Raw genomic sequence first — 13,445 nt, 5'->3', positions numbered from 1 at the left:
GAAAACTGAGGTTTAGAGGGGTTAAGTGAGTCAGATTTGAAACAGGGTCCTAGGAATCCAGACTTTCAGTATTCTCTATGTTGCAATGAGCTTCATTTAATATAAAGAAATGTAGAGGATATATAGAAGGATAAATATAAGGAAAACATATCAGGTAAGAAATCCATTATTTCCCATTTTACTAAACTTTCAATATCTTTGTTATTCAGTTTTTCAGTTCTGTTTGACACTTCATGACCCCATTTGGGATTTTCTTAGCAAAGATACTGCAGTGGTTTGCCATTTCCTTCTCCAGCTTATTTTACTCATGAGGAAACTGAGGTCAACAGGGTTAAGTGACTTGCCCAGGGTCACACAACTAGTAAGTGTCTGAGTCTGGATTTGAACTCAGAAAGATGTCTTCCTCAAAGAACTGTGGGAAAAGAAACACAGGAGAAAAACAACTGCTTGATCACATTGGTTGATGCAGCTATGACTGGGAAAGTAGGCTCTAAATGATCACCCTAGTGCAAATATTAATTATATGGAAATGGGTCTTGATCAATGACACATTTTAAACAGTGGAATTGTGCATCAGATACGGGAAGGGGGTGGAGGGAGGGGAGGGAAAAAACATGAGTCTTGTAACCACAGAAACATATTCTAAATAATCTAACTAAATAAATTTTTAAAAATTAAAAAAAAGACAATAGAAGGTAGAACAAAATATGTGAATATATAATATAGAAATATATTAAAATATAGGATATATGTAACAGTATATATATTCTATATGAAATATAGACTATAAAACATTTTATATATGTAAAATATAGATATTTAATAAAAAATTCTGTCTGATTCTCAAAAAAAAAGATATCTTCCTCACTTCAGTCCCTTCACTCCATCTACTGCAGCACCTTAATGCCATTGAATATTTTAATTCTAAATCTAACATCTATTTTAATATCTACCACTGAATAACTAAGGACCAAGGTAAACAAAACATAAACTTAGTCCCTGGGCATCCTGAATAGGAAGGGTGTCACTTTTTTTCTAATTCTTAAGGCATCAAACAAATCCCTTTCATTCCCAGTTGAGGATACATCTCCCAAGGGAGTGAACCTAAAATAAAAACACGATTTCCCTTCTTCTCTTCTTCTCCTCATCCCCACCATCTGAGCTCCTATGAGAATATACCTGATTTAAATCCTTGAACTGAGCTTCAAGTTCAGGCATGATCTTTAGCACAGTGACTGTTCCTTTTCTTCTTTTTTTTTTCTTTAAATCCTTACCTGCCATCTTAGAATCAATATCGTGTATTGGTTCCAAAGCAGAACCACGGTAAGGACTAAGCAATGGGGGTTCAATGACTTGCCCAGGATCACACAGCTAGGAAGTATTCCAAGCCAAATTTTAACAGAGGACCCCCATTTCTAGACCCCCCCAACATTTAATCCACTGAGTCACCTAGAGAATGATGGCTTCTAGGTATGCATGGCAGAGCAACACTCCTGCAACTACTAATGAATCTTTTGCCTTTAGGCATGAACCCTAGAATGGACAGAACAGAAGCACCACTAGAGAGGTTAAAGCTAGAACACCCTCCAGCCAGTCACCATGTTGTCAATCTGTCCTTATTTCATTCTATTGCACAGTAATGAATTGGCAGCTCCTCAAGGGCAGGGAATGTGCCATTCTCATCTTGGTTACCAATGAGCAGCATCAATCAGTCAGCAGCCATTTACTAGATGCTTCTAATCCAGAAGAAAACATATGACTTATCCCTTGTTCATATGGATATATGTCTTAGGGTTTTGGTTTTTAAAGCTTACTCGATTACAAAAATGAATAATATGGAAAAAAGTTTATCTTTTATCACTTCCACCACTTGAGGACCCTCAATGTCTCCTCTTTAGTTTGAGCTTCATCCATTCCACCTTTGATCAGCTCTAATTGTTACGGAGTCATTCCTGATGTGAAGCCTCAGTGGTCTCTTTGCCCTCTCTACATGTTACTTCCAGTTTTCTCCTCTGGAACCAAAGAAGACAGGTCTCATTTCTCATTCACTTGACAGGCCTGGAAATACTTAAATATCCAGCTTAACTGCCTTCCCTCCCTGTATATAAGGGGCCTATCATGAGCACAAAAAACCTCATCTGGCATCATTTCTAGGCTCTCTAACTGACTGCTCACCCCAAAATCCTTGCCAAAATAGTTCTCAGGAATCTAATGTAATACTTCAGAGGATGATGCCATTACCTCCTTAGTCCTTCTTAATGTGGCTTAAGAGTGTATTTACTTGAGGGCACCGATATGACTCAGGGTGGATTCATGGCCAGTTCTAGAAGGTCCTGGGTTCAAATCTGACCTCAGATACTTCCTATACCTGGGTGACACATGGAAAGTCAGTTAAACCTCATTGCCCAGCCCTTACTGTCCTTCTGCCTTGGAACCAACACAAAGTATTGATTCTAAGATGGAAGGAAAATGTTTTTTTTAAATGTACTAACTTGAGAAAGATATGGGGTGCCCTCACCTTACCTATAGTCTACTAAATCCCCTATTATTTTTCACACTAACATGGAGTCCTTCATTCTCCCAATCTTGTTTTTCTTTTTGCCTTTCCTGTTTTTCATTACCATTTATTTTTATTTTTATACATACATAAAACTTCACATAATCCATAACAATAAGATAATAAATATGACTTGTTATAAATATCTTGCATTTCTAAAGTTGACTAGTAAAGATTCACATTTGATAAAGCAACAAGCTACAATACTATATCATATTCACTGACTTTCAAGTCAGAAGACCCACATTCAAATCCTTTCTCTATCTGTATGACTGTGGAAAAATCACAACCACCCTGGTCCTCAGTTTCCCAATTTCTAAAAAGAGGAAATTGGACTAGTTGACCTCCAGATCTAAATATATGGTTATCATCTATAAAATGGGGATCAACATCTACCTTCTAGGATTGTTGTGAGCATCAATAGCTATAATTTACAAAGCATTTAGCACAGAGCCTGGCACATAATAGACCCATAATAAATGTTTTTTCCCCTTCCTTTCCCCCATGACCTGTGTTTCACCAATGACTTTTCCTGTAACGTTGGTCAAATCACTTAACTCCTCTAGGTCTTGGTTTCCTTATGTATAATGAGAGTGTTGGCCTTTCTACGTTCATGCATAGGATCCTATATTTCATCTGATCATATTCTGTCCAAAGTTTGTATGCCTGTTAAAATCTTTCGGGCATACTAACTCTTTCAACTGGTACCTCATCGAAATGTATGTCATCCGCCAGTTGGATCACTACATCACCCAACCACAGCTTTCTTAAGGCCATTGAGAGAAGCCTTACAAACTTTATCAACCTCCACCAATAATATTAATCACCAATAACAGCTTTAGTTTACTTATAACACATCGCAAAGCCAATGATAATGGGGGTCTTGTCAGTGAACAGATCTCTGTCATGTTGTTACCACTGGCTTGAATATTTCCATGATCTCAAAGCCAACTGGGACATTGGTCATAACCTTAAACTTGAAGGAGAGTGAAGAAACCTAGAGAATAGATGGGCAGCATTTTTCACCCGTAGGAAGACTATTTAGAACGCCTGGCTGGAAGCCTGCATGGATGTAGATACGTAACCTAAGACAGCTTTCAATTACATAGCACCTTCAAGTTGGCAAAGCCTTTTATGAGTATCATCTCATTTGAGCCTCACAACAACCCTGGGAGATGTGGCTATCATTATCTCCATTTTACAATTGAGGAAACTGAAGCAAACAATATCACACAACTGGTTTGGTTGGTTGTTGCCCTTCATCCTGGAAGAGGCTTAAAATGACATCACCCCGTGACGTCTCTTGATTGTGCACAATTTGGGTTGAAGTGAGGCAGAACTGCACAAAATCACCCTCACTCTCTCTTCCAAAGACGTTGATGGCTTGGGATGCAGTGGATGATGACCTTGGCTTCTTCCACATCTAACCAAGCTCTAAGCACTCCATAGTGCTCACTCCCACTGCCTTCATGAAACAAATTGCTCTCAGATTCCTCTTCCACTGTGGAATGCAAACAATTCACATGCTTGGGGTAGAGACCCCCTTAACTCATCAACAGGCTTGAGGCTTGTCTATTCACTAGGGTGTGCCCACTGCACATGCTATCACTTCTTGGAGCCACAGGTAAAGGCTGAGTAGCAGAAAGTCACCGAAGCTGAACAAGCAGCCCTGAAAAGGGTTCAGCAAGCCCTCACACTAACAATCATATATCCTAGTAAATGTCTAAAGCCAGATTTGAATTCAGGTCCTCATGACAGTGTATCAGGAAGCTATTCCCCAAGTCACCTTGCCACACCCTAAGTTTAAAGGATGGTATACATTCATGGAAAAGGAAAATGCTTCAGTAACAAATATCTCATTGAGCAGAAAGCTCTTCTTGACGAGCAAAGGATGTGTCTGTTCTCTGTCCCTCCCCACATGTGAAAATGTGACCCTTGGTGCTGGTGCTCCTGCTGAGAAAGCTTTAAAGTCTGAATTTGCCTACAGGCAAGGAACAAATCGCACTATTTACCCAGATTTTTAAACCATCTTCCAATGCAGATGGAGAATGTGCTGGGCACCAAATGAAAAAGGAAGTGCATCAGGCTGCATTTCCTTTGGGAAAGCAAGAGTGCTGCTTTTTTTTTTCCTTAAACCCTTACCGATTGTCTTAGAATCAATACTGTGTATGGGTTCCAAGGCAGAAAGGCAGTAAGGGCTAGGCAATGGGAGTTAAGTGACTTGTCTAGGGTCACACAGCTAGGAAGTGTCAGAGGCCACATCTGAACCCAGGACCTCCCATTTCTGGGCCTGGCTCTCAATTCACTAAGCCACCTAGATGCCCCCCAGGTAAAAATTTTTAAGACTCCAAGCTTTGAAAATAAAAGTCAATATTCTTGCTATATAACTGTGAGTCATGGAATAACATGATCTTCAAAGAATTAACATGGTGGGTTTTTTAAAGCCCAGAAGAGGCCCATGGTGGGTGGGAGCATATAGCACCCTATTATCTCCCTGAAGAATGGTGCAGGAGAAGTAGCATCCAGGATGCCTTCAGAGAGGAAAGTGACTGGAAAAGAAGGCCGGCTGTTCATATGGACATGCCACTAAGGGATGAGTGATGGATTAGCTCACTGATTCATTGGTAGCCATATTGGGTCAAAAAGCTCTCCATCTGGGAGAAAGATTTGCTATAAAACATGGACAAGAGTCTCAGAGGCTAAGAGGGTCTATGGGTTGTGGATGACCCTTTTGGAAGAAATGTCCACATCAGTAATGGCATCACTGAATCTATTCATCGAAATAAGTTCAGCCCTGTGGGTCACACTGCACTCAACTCATGGATTACAATTAGTGTTGCTGGTTTTACTTCCCGTGTCATAATTTGTTGTTACACCAAGATACGTCTGTTTTGATATTACAAGGATAGATTTTTATAGTACTGTCCCTTGAACTCAGGGGATTCCTTCTCTCTCTATTGTTGTTGCTCAGTCATTTCAGACTCTTCATGACCCACTGGGGATTTTCTTGGCAAAGATAGTAGAGTGGTTCATTTTACAGATAAAGAAACTGAGGCAAACAGAGTGAAGGAACTTGCTCAGGATCTCACAGTCAGGAAGTATCCAAGGCCAGATCTGAACTTAGGAAGATGGACTTGGGAAGTTTTCCTGACTCCAGGTCCAGTACTCTATCCACTGAGTCACCTGGCTTCCCAATCTCTATTATAAAACAAATACTCCTCTGAGTTTAAACAGATTCTTCAAGGCAACAAGCATTTCCTGAACATCCATGACATAATAAATAGAGTTGACTTCAGAGTCCGGAATAAAATAACAATGACAATAATAATAAGAGCTAGTATTAGTAGAGCGCTTTACAGTTTGTAAAGCATTTAAACATACATCATTTTATTTAATCCCCATAACAATTCTATAAAGCAGGAATAGTTATTACCCTCATCTTACACATAAAGAAACAAAGATGTCCAGAGTCACACAGTTAGTATTTGAGGCAGAATTTGAAGTCAGATTCATGACTTTATGGTCAGCATTCTTGGCCACTGTACCATGTAGTTTCCAAGAAGAACCACATTCAAGTTCCACCTCTGGCAGACAGACTGTCTGATTCTGGAGAAGTCACTAAGGATGACCCCAGGCAACTCCCTAAGAGTTGAAGATTGCAGAAAAAGTGCTAAAATTCTTTGGTAACAGAAGTTCCTTTTTTGGGAGTGTCTGTGCCATCCTAGGACCAAATTTTTTAAACACAGATGAGGAAGGTCCAATACTCTGGCCACTGTCCCCCGATAAAAGTCAGAAGGAATATGAGGCAGATTGAAAAGTTTCCAGAGAACATCCCTAGCCCAATATTCAAACATCGCTGAAGATGATGGCTGTTTCACATCAAAGGGAAAGATGCCTGAGCATGGACCATTCTTTCAGAGAAAGGGAAGCCAAGAAGGATAATGGAAACAAAAAGAAAGCCAAGGATCACAAAAACAAACCTGACTGAGAACAGTCAAATCCAAAGTGGGATGGGCTTTTTTTATTCTCCACCTCATTTAAGTGCCCAGAAGCCATTAGATGTCACAGCTAATATAAAGTATAATATGAATCTATACTGCGTGCTCGCCTACAGCCTGTTATGGCTTTTATGTCATCCTGAATCCGGGAAGGTTGAGTAGGCATGGTCACAAAAACAATTTAAAGGCATTCTTTTTATCACACTATTAACACATTCATTAGAAAGATCCTAGAATCACCGACTTCGTTTACATGGCGATCACACAGGTTCACTTGCTGCCGAAGCGCTTGGTTTTATCCCCTGCTCAATGAGCGATGCGGTTATTTATGGCCAGATCGAAGCCGTGGCTTTATAATAAAAGGAAGAAGCTGCACCGCTGAACGTGATGATGGGGCACCCTAGAGAGATGATGAGCTGAGTCACCTTCATGCAAACTCAACTATCGCCTCTCTGAGCTGCCCCATTAAACTGCTTGGCGGAGAGTGAGGGGTACCCCTTTCAGCACCTCGAAAATTTTACACTGCAAAAACAGAACAGATAAATCTCCAAGGATGAAATTCATCTCCTAAATGTAAAGAGCTTAAAGGGTACTATAAAACACCATAAATAATAAGGGGGACAGCGAGGTAGCACAGTGGATAGAGCACTAGGACTGGAGTTCTAATCTGGCTTTAGACACTTCCTAGCTGTGTGACCCTGGGCAAGTCACTTAACGCCAATTGCCTAGCCTTATGCACTCTTCTGCCTTGGAACCAATATTTATTATTGATTCTAAGACAAAAGGGAAGGGTTTAAAAAATGGTGATAATGAAAAAGATTATAAACTCCACAAGAGGGACCATTTTCCTTTTTTGCTTTCATATGCATGCTATCACCTGGCATATATAGTAAGTATTTAATAAAAATGCTTGTTGGCCTATGAAGAGAATGCCTTGGCAGTCTCCTCCATGGAAACTGCCATAACACACCTCTGTTCTCTGCAGGATTCCTTCTTTTTAATCTTTATTTTTCCAGCTTAGCTTTTGGGCTCATCAATTCAGAGCTCAAAGAGACCCAAGAGATCAGCCAGTCCAGCTCCTATCGCTGCAGGAAAATGTTCCATAAAGGAAGACTTCGCCAAATGATTTTTAATTCTCACTTTGCTCCCTCCCCTACCACTCTTCTGTAGATACTGAAATCCCTAAGTAACATTTTTCCAGAGTATTGGCAGAGGCTGATAGAAAATGAGGATGTCTGCAAAACCAGCAATCTACGAGAGAAGAACAATCTTTAATTCCAGAGAGGAGTCACAATGGGTTGAACACTGAACATAGAAGCAGGAAAGAACTGAGTTCAAACTCAGCTACAAACACTTAATAGCTAGGCAGCCTCTGGCAAGTCACTTTTTTTTTTTTGCCATGTTTCCTCTACTGTAAAATGGGGATCATAAGAACACCTGACTCCCAAGAATCAAGTGAGGATGTGCCTGGCACACAGAAAGATCTTTTTTTTTTTAAATCCTTACCTTTTTGTCGTAGAATACATATTAAATATTGATGCCTAGGCAGAACAGAGGTAAGGATTAGGCAATGGGTATTAAGTGACTTGCCCAGGGTAACACAGCTAGGAAGTGTATGAGGCCAGATTTGAACCCAGGACTTCCAACCTCCAAGTTTGGCTCTGTATCCACTGAGCCACCTAGTTGCCCCTTAAGATCATTTTCCCCCCACCTAAAACCCTTGCCTTCCATCTTAGAATCAATATGATGTATTGGTTCGAAGGCAGAAAAGTGGTAATGGCTAGGCAATGAGGATTAAGTGACTTGCCCAGGGTCACACAGGAAGTGTCTGAGGTCAAATTTGAACCCAATACCTCCTGTCTCTGTACCTGGCTCTCAATCCACTGAGCCACCCAGCTGCCACCCCTCAAGATCTTAATAAAACTTTTCCCCCATGTACTAATCTACAATCAATTCAATTCCATAGATTTCAATGCCTCACATCCAGGAAACAATAAACTACTCAAAGGCAAAGATTAGAGGTTTTGCATTTGCCTACTTCTAGAGTCTAGAAGAGTATATGTCGCATGAAATAAATATGATTTATGTTCATTGAATTTAAAACTGAGGTGTTTTTACACTGTTGTTGTTAAGTCATTTTTCAGTCACGTCCAATTCTCTGTAACCCTATTTGGAGTTTTCTTGGCAAAGATACTGGAATGGTTAGCCATTTCCATCTTCAGCTCATTTTACAGATTGGGGAAGTTGAGGCAAATAATGAATTGGTCTTAAATGAATTGGTCAGGGTCACACAGCTAGGAAGTTTCTGAAGTTTGATTTGAACTAAGGTAGTTGAGTCTTCCTGACTCCAGGCTTCCTCTAACCACTGTACTACCCACCCAGCTACCCCTGGCTTTTTGGTTTTTGTTTTTAATTTTTAATTAAAAAAATCTTTAAAAAAAAAAAACTTTAGCTGCCCTTGTTTTTACATAGAATAGTTTTGAGTTAATTAATCAACAAACATTTCTGAATCACCTACTGTAAGCCAATCATTGCACCAAGACTTGGAAGTACGAAGACTGAAGGTAAAATTGTCTCTGATCTAAAGTGAAGGCAAGCTAGCATTTTAATGTGGGCTATAACATGAGGAGATGCGCAAGGGACAATGGAAAACCCCTGGTGCTGGAATCAGTGAACCTGGGATTGAATCCTGGTTCAGATGCTGCCTGACTGATTCTGACTAATTCACTTAAACTCTGGGGCCTCAGTTTCCTCATCTATAAGATCAAGAGGGAAAGACTGGATAAGGTAGCCTCTGAGATTGGACCTAATTCAAAGATCCTCTGGAAGGCTGTTTAATGATGTCAAAAACAAACAAAATAGAGCAGGTTAAAAGAGGGATTTCGTTACTTGATTCTTCAAACACACACAAAATTGATCTCAGCTGAATTTAGAGAAGCAAAATACATGCGAGGCAAGCAATCAGTGGCTTCATCTCAGACTCTTCCCATTCGTTTCTTACCAATATTTCTCAGGGGGTCCAAAAAAAGAAATCTATTTTGTATATATATTTTTTTAAAAAAGGTTCATTTGTTCTTCTCCTGAAGCAGAGAAAAGAGCTTAAAATTCATTAGAATGAAATCCAGCTACGTATCTATCACAAACCACCAATAACTCAAAATAAAGGCATCTTCACAGAGGACAAAGAATTGAGTGTATGATAGCCTTAGTCTTCCAGAGGTTATGAATTCGAGCTCCAGTAGTTAAAAGTAGTATTTTTTTGTCAAAAGATCAAACCAGGATCATAAAAAAAAAAACAAGGCCTCCAGGCTAGTCCTCAAAAGATTCTATTTTAAACTCTAATAATACCAAGTTCTAGCTGTTTAACCCTTCCCTTGAGTGAATGAAAATGAGCTATCTGTAGAAAACACACAGGACAACCATTTATAAATTTCAAAAAGCATGAAGAGGAGTATGGGGGTGTTTGGTGGCGGGGGGTGGGGGGAGTCAAGTTTATTGCATTTAAATTCTAATCATTTGTTCAAAGTCTAAATTTAGCTGGGCCAAGTCCAGGGCTGAGTTTAAAGACCTCATAAATTTAAGATCAAAGAAATGGGATGGGGAAGGAAGAGGCAGGACCACGGTCTTCGGCTCATGAGTCAGACTCCATCGAGAAAGCCAAGATCGGTTCTGTCCGCCACATTTTTAGAATGGCATTGACCAGGTGAGCAGCGTCCAAGGGAGAGCAACTAGGATGGGGAAGGGACTTGAGTTCCTGCCAAAGGGAGATGGAGTGAGGGGAGGGCAGATATTTAGCCTCTTGAAGAAGAAATGACTTGAGAAGGTGGGATGTGAGAGGTCAGACCTAATAGCTGTCTTCAAGTCCTTGAAGGATAGTCATGGAAGAGGGATTAGACTTGTTCTGTTTGGCTCCAGCAAAAACCAGATTAAGGAGTAGAATGGACAGAGCCAAATTTAGGTCAGACATTCAGAAAAAAACTTCTCAACAATTAGCGAGATTCAACAGTAAAGCAGGCTTTTTCCAGATGCAATGAGTTCTTCCTCACTAGCCATCTTTAAGAAAAGATGGCTTGTTAGACTGGTTGTTCATGGGGGATTCAGATTTGGCTATGGGCTGAATGCCAGGCTTGGAGTCAGAAGAAATGAGTTCAAATCCAGCTTTAGGTATTTAACCGTGTAACCTTGGGCATGTCACTTCACCCTGTTTGCCTCATTTTCCACATCTGTCAAAAGAGCTAGATAAGGAAATGGCAAACCACAACAATATCTTTGCCAAGAAAACCCCAAATGGAGTGGGAGAGTGACATGACTAAAATGACAGCAACAGGGCCCTAGTTGGGGTGTTCTTCAGTAGATTAGTACGTAATTTAAGAGTTTCTTGAATGAGATAGAGGCAGGTCATCCTTCGTGCTGTAGCCCAATGGAGTTTATTATATATCTTCTACCCAGAAGTCCCCAATAACTACTAAGTCAAATTTAAATTCCTTTTCCTGGCATCCAAGGGCCTCCATCCTCTACCAACGCCTTCCTTTAAAACTTTCTTTCATGGCCCTTTCCTTGTGGTCTGTACTCTGCCAGACTGTTACTGTGGTTTTGACTGCCGAAAGTTTAAACCTTCACTATGACCTTTTGGATTCAGGGAGACCTGGGTTCAAATCTTGAAGGAGAAAACCAAAAAGCAAGAAGAAAATAAACAACAAAGTAACTGAGGTTGAATTCACTGAGCTGAAATTAGTGATAAAATCACTGAGGAATAAGCAGTGCTCCCCCCCATAAAGGAAATTGTATCATTCACGTAAGTTAAAAAAAAAAAACAACTGGAGACACTTTCTTCCGAAATGTTCCATGTACTTCATATCCAACTTGCTTGCGGATCACATACTTTATCATTATCAGAAGTAGCGGTGCTCTCATGATTGTTGCATTTATTTGATTTGTAAGGATATCTCTAAGTATGGGGTATTTGACTACACATTAAATATAGAATTTATATCATTATTAAGAGTGGGCAAACATAAAAAGGGTCACGGTGTTTTTATTATTAATAGATAATTTATATAGTACCTTATGATTCAGAAATAAGAGCTAAGATTTAGATAAAGCTTTATGGCTTGCAATGCTATATAATTTATATGCATATATATCAAAGTATATTTTATCTCATTTGATCCTAAATATGTCTCTATGAAGTAGGTGATTGCATGTCTCTTACCGCTGCTTTTTTTTTTTATGTACCTCATTTGGAAATGAAAAAAAAAAAAACTAAATGAGGAAACCAAGGCTGAAAAGGATGACAAAAGCAGCCGTGGGACTAACAGAGAAGTGAGCATCTGAGAGGTAGGATTTAAACTCAGATCATCCTGACTTTGATTCAAGCATTCTATTCACTATGCCAGATTGCTGCTCTTTCTATACCATCTTATTTGATTCTCACAAAAAACTTGTGCATTTAATATCACCAATGTTATCATTCTTGCTTTTTAAAAAAGCAAACCAAGGTTCAAGGCAGTTAAGTGACATGATATAATAGCAATTAAGTGTCAGAAGCAGAATTCGAATCCACATCTTTCCTACCAACACTAAGCAGAGTACCTGGTGCAAAACAGTCACTTATGGGGGGCAGCTAGGGGTTCAGTGGGTGGAGAGCAAGGCCCAGAGATGGGAGGTCCTGGGTTCAAATCTGACATCAGACACTTCCTAGCTGTGTGACCCTGGGCAAGTCACTTAACCCCCATTGCCTAGCCCCTATCACCTTCCTACCTTAGAACTAACACATGGTATTGATTCCAAGATGGAAGGTAAAGGTTTAAAAAAAAAGTCACTTACTAAATATTTGTTGACTCAAATGACTCTAGGTCTAACCCTCAACCCCTTATACTATCTCGCTAAATTTCCCTGTAGGCATTATCTTTTCACTCCTCAACTCTGCCTTACTTAAATCCAACTTATGCAGGAGTCAAAAAACATCATCCATACAAACCATTTTGCCATTTTCCATTCCAAATGATAATATGGGCTATTTGTGCCTTCTGAGCATGTTATATTAGTCTGATCAGCCATCATCAGAAACACTGTACATTGACCCTGACATAAGGATACCATTTTGGTCTTCTTTGAGTACAAAGAAAAACAACCAATTTACTTTTTAAAATACTTACTCTGTCCTAGAATTAATATTATGTATTGATTCCAAGGCAGAACATCAATTAGGGCTAGGGGTTCAATGACTTGCCCAGGGTCACACAGCTAGGAAATATCTGATGACAGATTTGAACCCACAACCTCCCATCTCTAGACTTTGCTCTCAATCCACTGAGACACCTTGCTGTGCCTTAATTCATTTTAACAGATGCTGCTTCAGTAAGAAATAAGGCAAATTAAATCAAATGCCTCCCTCCATTCTTCATTCTGTATTTCAGAGCTTTATTCTAATTTCTTCTAAGCAAAGACTGCTCCTTTCCCTATTGACTGCAGGTTCACCTAGACCGTAATTTCCTATTTCTTATTCCCTAAGATCTACTCAGTTGCTTATGACTAGCTAGAGAGCTTTATAGCTAGGGAGGTGACGGTCCTTTATTTCTCCCTTTCTGCTCCATCACTACTTTGAAAAGAAGGTCAGTGGCTCTTCAAGTGTCGGCCACTGTCGCTCCATACATCAGCCGTGATGAGCCATGGTGATGGAATGTCAAAAAGGGAGAGAGGAAAGAAGAGGAAACTGAGCAAGAAAGTGGAGATGTGTTTTGGAGATAATTCCATTTTATTCTCCATTTAAGTGGCTCTGGCCTTCTGAATAAAAGAACATTCAGAACAGAAGGCAGAGAGGAAGGAGGGCAGTGAGGAAGAGGAAGAAAATGTGAAGAAACAGAAATAGGAAGTGTCTGAGGCCAGAT

The 13,445-nt window shown here is 39.8% G+C and overlaps 1 protein-coding gene and 1 non-coding gene across 2 annotated transcripts in view; both read right to left on the bottom strand.

Moving 5' to 3' along the window:
- MITF (melanocyte inducing transcription factor) overlaps nt 1-13,445 on the bottom strand; it is a 294,197-nt gene that overhangs the window by 66,138 nt on the left and 214,614 nt on the right.
- Nucleotides 6,954-7,011, bottom strand: MIR7326 (microRNA mir-7326). Its single transcript, NR_127540.1, has one exon. It is a non-coding gene; the product is annotated as a microRNA mir-7326 (primary transcript).

Source organism: Monodelphis domestica, chromosome 7 (assembly GCF_027887165.1).
Source record: "Monodelphis domestica isolate mMonDom1 chromosome 7, mMonDom1.pri, whole genome shotgun sequence".
NCBI classification, from domain to species: domain Eukaryota; kingdom Metazoa; phylum Chordata; class Mammalia; order Didelphimorphia; family Didelphidae; genus Monodelphis; species Monodelphis domestica.
This window is presented reverse-complemented; position numbering and strand designations above follow the sequence as displayed.